Below are 9,220 nucleotides of genomic sequence, written 5' to 3'. Positions count from 1 at the left end.
TAAATATATACATATGAAAATGATTAATTATTATATGTATAAGGGAAAAAATGCTGAAAATATCCCACATTCTCTTAGTATTATAGAGAAAAGCCATTATAGTGAGAGGGTATAGTAGTGTAAACGACCGGAATTACGACAGAGGGTTCAAAAACTACTATAGGTAGGCAGTGGTTGCCGACCTCTCATATTGTTCAAACTTATGTATTCATATGATTTTGGCAATAATATGAGTAAATTAAATAATATACATATGAAAATGATTAATTATTATATGTATAAGGGAAAAAATAATCATATTATATATGAATAATGGAAAAAAAATGAAATGTTCCTATAATCTCTTAATATATAAGAGAATAGCCCGTATGTTGGGTGGCAAACGGAATTGAAAATACCCGCTTTGAGGACAGCGGGTTCAAAAACTACTATAGGTAGGCAGTGGTTGCCGACCTCCCGCATTATTCGAAATATTTATTTCGGATTATGTTTATATTGGTTACATACAATAAAGTATATTATTATCCGTACAAATTTGTTTCTCAGTTCTATAGAACACGGGACTTGGCTCGCGGATAATAGGAATATACGCTTTATAGATAATATCGTTGAAACAAAAGTCAAGTTTCTATTATATATAGAATAACAAATCGTTTCCATATATTATCGTTAATTTTTGGAGGCAGGCAAATATTAATTTATTACCTGCCGTATAGTTGGATTATTATATCGTTACGGTATAATACAAATATGGATTCTTATGAAAGAAATATAAAATTATATATTAAATGTGGAAATATTATCATATGCGCTTGGTTTTATGTTATATATTACCAGAGATATATATGAAAAGAGATAAATTTTAAATTTATCTTCAAAATGCAAATGATTTAACTTAATATTTATATTGGTTAAACAAAAATTGTACATGTGTGGATACAATAATTATGTATGTTGGAAATAAAATGATATTTTATAATGAAATATGTATGTATAAAAAGATAAAATTATAGAAATATATATATTACAATAATTAGATGAAATTCTTGTTATATTGGTAAAACAAGTATAAATTAAAAATGAAAATATGGATTACGAATGCTATATAAAAATGGCCGTAATCGAATGGATTTTTTTACTTATATATTTAAAATTTTACCCAAAGGCGAAATATTGAATTTTATTCAATATAATAAAAATCATGGAATTATATAAAGTGAAAAATCTATATATCTATATATCTATTATATTGCTTATTTCGATTCAAAATATATGAATGGAATATGAAGGAAAAACATTATTCTGGTTGATCCTGCCAGTAGTTATATGCTTGTCTCAAAGATTAAGCCATGCATGTCTAAGTACACACGAATTAAAAGTGAAACCGCAAAAGGCTCATTATATCAGTTATGGTTCCTTAGATCGTTAACAGTTACTTGGATAACTGTGGTAATTCTAGAGCTAATACATGCAATTAAAACATGAACCTTATGGGACATGTGCTTTTATTAGGCTAAAACCAAGCGATCGCAAGATCGTTATATTGGTTGAACTCTAGATAACATGCAGATCGTATGGTCTTGTACCGACGACAGATCTTTCAAATGTCTGCCCTATCAACTTTTGATGGTAGTATCTAGGACTACCATGGTTGCAACGGGTAACGGGGAATCAGGGTTCGATTCCGGAGAGGGAGCCTGAGAAACGGCTACCACATCTAAGGAAGGCAGCAGGCGCGTAAATTACCCACTCCCAGCTCGGGGAGGTAGTGACGAAAAATAACAATACAGGACTCATATCCGAGGCCCTGTAATTGGAATGAGTACACTTTAAATCCTTTAACAAGGACCAATTGGAGGGCAAGTCTGGTGCCAGCAGCCGCGGTAATTCCAGCTCCAATAGCGTATATTAAAGTTGTTGCGGTTAAAACGTTCGTAGTTGAACTTGTGCTTCATACGGGTAGTACAACTTACAATTGTGGTTAGTACTATACCTTTATGTATGTAAGCGTATTACCGGTGGAGTTCTTATATGTGATTAAATACTTGTATTTTTTCATATGTTCCTCCTATTTAAAAACCTGCACTAGTGCTCTTAAACGAGTGTTATTGTGGGCCGGTACTATTACTTTGAACAAATTAGAGTGCTTAAAGCAGGCTTCAAATGCCTGAATATTCTGTGCATGGGATAATGAAATAAGACCTCTGTTCTGCTTTCATTGGTTTTCAGATCAAGAGGTAATGATTAATAGAAGCAGTTTGGGGGCATTAGTATTACGACGCGAGAGGTGAAATTCTTGGACCGTCGTAAGACTAACTTAAGCGAAAGCATTTGCCAAAGATGTTTTCATTAATCAAGAACGAAAGTTAGAGGTTCGAAGGCGATCAGATACCGCCCTAGTTCTAACCATAAACGATGCCAGCTAGCAATTGGGTGTAGCTACTTTTATGGCTCTCTCAGTCGCTTCCCGGGAAACCAAAGCTTTTGGGCTCCGGGGGAAGTATGGTTGCAAAGCTGAAACTTAAAGGAATTGACGGAAGGGCACCACCAGGAGTGGAGCCTGCGGCTTAATTTGACTCAACACGGGAAAACTTACCAGGTCCGAACATAAGTGTGTAAGACAGATTGATAGCTCTTTCTCGAATCTATGGGTGGTGGTGCATGGCCGTTCTTAGTTCGTGGAGTGATTTGTCTGGTTAATTCCGATAACGAACGAGACTCAAATATATTAAATAGATATCTTCAGGATTATGGTGCTGAAGCTTATGTAGCCTTCATTCATGGTGGCAGTAAAATGTTTATTGTGTTTGAATGTGTTTATGTAAGTGGAGCCGTACCTGTTGGTTTGTCCCATTATAAGGACACTAGCTTCTTAAATGGACAAATTGCGTCTAGCAATAATGAGATTGAGCAATAACAGGTCTGTGATGCCCTTAGATGTCCTGGGCTGCACGCGCGCTACAATGAAAGTATCAACGTGTATTTCCTAGACCGAGAGGTCCGGGTAAACCGCTGAACCACTTTCATGCTTGGGATTGTGAACTGAAACTGTTCACATGAACTTGGAATTCCCAGTAAGTGTGAGTCATTAACTCGCATTGATTACGTCCCTGCCCTTTGTACACACCGCCCGTCGCTACTACCGATTGAATTATTTAGTGAGGTCTCCGGACGTGATCACTGTGACGCCTTGCGTGTTACGGTTGTTTCGCAAAAGTTGACCGAACTTGATTATTTAGAGGAAGTAAAAGTCGTAACAAGGTTTCCGTAGGTGAACCTGCGGAAGGATCATTATTGTATAATATCCTTATCGTTAATAAACATTTGTTATAATACAAATAAATACAATTTACCAAAATAAAAATATTACAAAATGATTCCACGGAATCAAAAGTTAAAGTCAAAATAAAATGAAGATGGCTTTTATTTTATATGTGGGGCTTGGCAACCTCATAAAAAGACTTTAACATTATTAATGTTGTTGTGCGTATTTGTGGCAGTACCTACTACAACAATGGCGTTTCCTATAAAAACAAATTCTCGAAAATGGAAATCGAAGAAACTGAACAAAATTTGAAAGTAGAAGTCGAATTAAAATTAAAATAATTTTGAATGTGGTATTCAAAATAAGTGTGTGTGTATATGGACCATAATATACACGCGTTGCGAATATGTATTGTTCATCTATGTTATGAGCATACGTTGGCTAATGCAACAACCTAAAATATACAATGTTTGTACCTGTCATCCATCAGGTTAATGTTTTATATAAATTTTGCAGTATGTGTCACCCAAAATAGCAAACCATAACCAGATTTTTATGATACATAATGCTTATATGAAACTAAGACATATCGCAACATTTATTTTTAGGTATAAAAATAAATTTATTGAAGGAATTGATATATGCCAGTAAAATGGTGTATTTTTAATTTCTTTCAATAAAAACAATATTGATATTATATAAAAATGAATTATAAAACTCTAAGCGGTGGATCACTCGGCTCATGGGTCGATGAAGAACGCAGCAAACTGTGCGTCATCGTGTGAACTGCAGGACACATGAACATCGACATTTTGAACGCATATCGCAGTCCATGCTGTTATGTACTTTAATTAATTTTATAGTGCTGCTTGGACTACATATGGTTGAGGGTTGTAAGACTATGCTAATTAAGTTGTTTATAAATTTTTTATAAGCATATGGTATATTATTGGATTAAATAATGATTTTATTCATAATATTAAAAAAGAAATGAAAACATTATCTCACATTTGAATGTGAAAAACGAAGAGAAATATTTTCTTTTTCAATCAAATAATACTGAGAAATGTCTAGCATAAAAAATTGAAATATTTTTCATCTAGAATTGTCTCTTATTAATGATTCGGAAAAAGAAAAATCTTGGTTTTGTTATTATTCTTCGTTGGTTCGTTAAATGGATAAAAAATAACTTTGCTTACAAGAACTATTGGAACTATTTATAACGAATTTAATTGATTGTTTTATCATTTATATATAAAGAATTTATGGCAAAAAATAGTTATATATACAACCTCAACTCATATGGGACTACCCCCTGAATTTAAGCATATTAATTAGGGGAGGAAAAGAAACTAACAAGGATTTTCTTAGTAGCGGCGAGCGAAAAGAAAACAGTTCAGCACTAAGTCACTTTGTCTATATGGCAAATGTGAGATGCAGTGTATGGAGCGTCAATATTCTAGTATGAGAAATTAATGATTTAAGTCCTTCTTAAATGAGGCCATTTACCCATAGAGGGTGCCAGGCCCGTATAACGTTAATGATTACTAGATGATGTTTCCAAAGAGTCGTGTTGCTTGATAGTGCAGCACTAAGTGGGTGGTAAACTCCATCTAAAACTAAATATAACCATGAGACCGATAGTAAACAAGTACCGTGAGGGAAAGTTGAAAAGAACTCTGAATAGAGAGTTAAACAGTACGTGAAACTGCTTAGAGGTTAAGCCCGATGAACCTGAATATCCGTTATGGAAAATTCATCATTAAAATTGTAATATTTAAATAATATTATTAAGAATAATGTGCATTTTTTCCATATAAGGACATTGTAATCTATTAGCATATCCCAAATTTATCATAAAATATAACTTATAGTTTATTCCAATTAAATTGCTTGCATTTTAACACAGAATAAATGTTATTAATTTGATAAAGTGCTGATAGATTTATATTATTACAGAGCGTTAATTTTTCGGAATTATATAATGGCATAATTATCATTGATTTTTGTGTTTATTATATGCTCTTGTATGATTAACAATGCGAAAGATTCAGGATACCTTCGGGACCCGTCTTGAAACACGGACCAAGGAGTCTAACATATGTGCAAGTTATTGGGATGTAAACCTAATAGCGTAATTAACTTGACTAATAATGGGATTAGTTTTTTAGCTATTTATAGCTAATTAACACAATCCCGGGGCGTTCTATATAGTTATGTATAATGTATATTTATATTATTTATGCCTCTAACTGGAACGTACCTTGAGCATATATGCTGTGACCCGAAAGATGGTGAACTATACTTGATCAGGTTGAAGTCAGGGGAAACCCTGATGGAAGACCGAAACAGTTCTGACGTGCAAATCGATTGTCAGAATTGAGTATAGGGGCGAAAGACCAATCGAACCATCTAGTAGCTGGTTCCTTCCGAAGTTTCCCTCAGGATAGCTGGTGCATTTTAATATTATATAAAATAATCTTATCTGGTAAAGCGAATGATTAGAGGCCTTAGGGTCGAAACGATCTTAACCTATTCTCAAACTTTAAATGGGTAAGAACCTTAACTTTCTTGATATGAAGTTCAAGGTTATGATATAATGTGCCCAGTGGGCCACTTTTGGTAAGCAGAACTGGCGCTGTGGGATGAACCAAACGTAATGTTACGGTGCCCAAATTAACAACTCATGCAGATACCATGAAAGGCGTTGGTTGCTTAAAACAGCAGGACGGTGATCATGGAAGTCGAAATCCGCTAAGGAGTGTGTAACAACTCACCTGCCGAAGCAACTAGCCCTTAAAATGGATGGCGCTTAAGTTGTATACCTATACATTACCGCTAAAGTAGATGATTTATATTACTTGTGATATAAATTTTGAAACTTTAGTGAGTAGGAAGGTACAATGGTATGCGTAGAAGTGTTTGGCGTAAGCCTGCATGGAGCTGCCATTGGTACAGATCTTGGTGGTAGTAGCAAATAATCGAATGAGACCTTGGAGGACTGAAGTGGAGAAGGGTTTCGTGTGAACAGTGGTTGATCACGAGTTAGTCGGTCCTAAGTTCAAGGCGAAAGCCGAAAATTTTCAAGTAAAACAAAAATGCCTAACTATATAAACAAAGCGAATATAATACACTTGAATAATTTTGAACGAAAGGGAATACGGTTCCAATTCCGTAACCTGTTGAGTATCCGTTTGTTATTAAATATGGGCCTCGTGCTCATCCTGGCAACAGGAACGACCATAAAGAAGCCGTCGAGAGATATCGGAAGAGTTTTCTTTTCTGTTTTATAGCCGTACTACCATGGAAGTCTTTCGCAGAGAGATATGGTAGATGGGCTAGAAGAGCATGACATATACTGTTGTGTCGATATTTTCTCCTCGGACCTTGAAAATTTATGGTGGGGACACGCAAACTTCTCAACAGGCCGTACCAATATCCGCAGCTGGTCTCCAAGGTGAAGAGTCTCTAGTCGATAGAATAATGTAGGTAAGGGAAGTCGGCAAATTAGATCCGTAACTTCGGGATAAGGATTGGCTCTGAAGATTGAGATAGTCGGGCTTGATTGGGAAACAATAACATGGTTTATGTGCTCGTTCTGGGTAAATAGAGTTTCTAGCATTTATGTTAGTTACTTGTTCCCCGGATAGTTTAGTTACGTAGCCAATTGTGGAACTTTCTTGCTAAAATTTTTAAGAATACTATTTGGGTTAAACCAATTAGTTCTTATCAATTATAACGATTATCAATTAACAATCAATTCAGAACTGGCACGGACTTGGGGAATCCGACTGTCTAATTAAAACAAAGCATTGTGATGGCCCTAGCGGGTGTTGACACAATGTGATTTCTGCCCAGTGCTCTGAATGTCAAAGTGAAGAAATTCAAGTAAGCGCGGGTCAACGGCGGGAGTAACTATGACTCTCTTAAGGTACAGGTTAGTTACTTAGAAACCTACCCAGCGAAATTGGTGCTAGAGTCGGAAATGCCATTACTAACGCGGCCGCGTTTGCAGATGATTTGGTACTATTTGCTGAAACTCGAATGGGACTTCAAGTATTGTTGGACAGAACGTTGGATTTTCTATCTCTCGTCGGCCTCAAACTTAATGCCGACAAATGTTTTACCGTTGGCATTAAGGGCCAGCCGAAACAGAAGTGTACCGTGCTAGAGGCACAGAGCTTTTACGTAGGCTCAAGAGAGATTCCATCATTGAAGCGAACGGACGAGTGGAAGTACTTAGGCATCAACTTCACTGCAACTGGGAGGGTTCGATGCAATCCGGCCGAGGACATTGGTCCAAAGCTACAAAGATTGACAAAGGCCCCCCTCAAACCACAACAGAGGATGTTCGCCCTAAGGACTGTCCTTATCCCACAGCTCTATCACAAGTTAGCCCTTGGGAGTGTGGCGATAGGCGTCCTACGAAAAACTGACAAACTAATACGATACTATGTGCGAAGATGGCTAAATCTTCCGCTGGATGTGCCGATAGCATTCATTCACGCACCCCCAAAAAGTGGAGGTCTCGGAATTCCATCACTTAGATGGGTAGCTCCAATGTTAAGGCTAAGACGTTTGAGTAATATTAAATGGCCTCACCTCACGCAAAACGAGGTAGCCAGCTCTTTCCTCGAAGCCGAAAAACAACGGGCCCGAGATAGATTATTTGCAGAACAACATGAATTGTTATCGCGTCCGGCAATAGAAAAATATTGGGCGAACAAATTGTACCTCTCAGTTGATGGCAGCGGACTCCGTGAAGCGGGCCATTGGGGACCGCAACACGGGTGGGTTAATCAACCCACGCGTTTACTAACAGGAAAGGAATATATAGACGGTATTCGTCTGCGGATAAATGCCCTACCCACGAAGTCTCGTACTACAAGGGGAAGGCACGAATTGGAACGACAGTGTCGTGCAGGATGTGACGCTCCCGAAACAACAAACCATATAATGCAAAAATGTTACCGATCGCATGGGAGGCGCGTAGCTAGACACAACTGCGTAGTAAATCGAATCAAGCGGGGACTTGAGGAGAGAGGCTGCGCGGTCATTGTTGAACCAAGTCTGCAGTGCGAATCCGGCCTTAATAAACCGGACCTGGTGGCACTACGACAAAATCACATTGATGTGATCGACATACAAATTGTGACAGACGGACACTCTATGGATGATGCGCACCAGCGCAAAATCAATAGATACGACAGACCGGACATACGAACTGAATTGCGTCGCAGATTCGAAGCCGCAGGTGACATTGAATTCCATTCTGCCACCCTGAACTGGAGGGGGATCTGGAGTGGTCAATCCGTTAAAAGATTGATAGCGAAGGGTCTCCTCAGCAAATATGATAGTCATATCATTAGCGTCCAGGTTATGAGAGGCAGTCTCGGTTGTTTTAAACAGTTCATGTACCTGAGCGGGTTTTCCCGAGATTGGACTTAGCTAAAACGTTTGGTTCAAAACATTTGCTTGCTGTCTTGGCATAACATCAATAAAGGCATAAACATCGCAAATAATGGTAATATATAAATGGCTATGAGGATGGTTTTAGTACGTAGGCGTTGCGGAACTTCGGTTCAGCAATGAATCGTGCATGCTAGGAAACTGAAGTGTTGACAGACCTAGTATCTTTCGATAGATTTCCATACCTCCGCGATCAAAAAAAAAAAAAAAAAATAGCCAAATGCCTCGTCATCTAATTAGTGACGCGCATGAATGGATTAACGAGATTCCTACTGTCCCTATCTACTATCTAGCGAAACCACAGCCAAGGGAACGGGCTTGGAATAATTAGCGGGGAAAGAAGACCCTTTTGAGCTTGACTCTAATCTGGCAGTGTAAGGAGACATAAGAGGTGTAGAATAAGTGGGAGATATTAGACCTCGGTTTGGTATCGTCAATGAAATACCACTACTCTTATTGTTTCCTTACTTACTTGATTAAATGGAA

The 9,220-nt window shown here is 37.5% G+C and overlaps 2 non-coding genes and 1 pseudogene across 2 annotated transcripts; all 3 read left to right on the top strand.

Moving 5' to 3' along the window:
• The first annotated feature begins 1,299 nt into the window (after positions 1–1,299).
• LOC117149882 lies at positions 1,300–3,294 on the top strand. The gene has a single exon (XR_004460588.1). It is a non-coding gene; the product is annotated as a small subunit ribosomal RNA (ribosomal RNA).
• Positions 3,295–3,980: 686 nt separating this feature from the next.
• Positions 3,981–4,159, top strand: LOC117149880. Its single transcript, XR_004460586.1, has one exon. It is a non-coding gene; the product is annotated as a 5.8S ribosomal RNA (ribosomal RNA).
• Positions 4,160–4,553: 394 nt separating this feature from the next.
• The window catches only part of LOC117149879, a 5,712-nt pseudogene continuing 1,045 nt past the window's right edge, over positions 4,554–9,220 (top strand).

Source organism: Drosophila mauritiana, unplaced genomic scaffold (assembly GCF_004382145.1).
Source record: "Drosophila mauritiana strain mau12 unplaced genomic scaffold, ASM438214v1 U_49, whole genome shotgun sequence".
NCBI classification, from domain to species: Eukaryota; Metazoa; Arthropoda; class Insecta; order Diptera; family Drosophilidae; genus Drosophila; species Drosophila mauritiana.
Note: the sequence above shows the minus strand (reverse complement) of the source record. Positions and strands in the feature narration are given on the sequence as shown.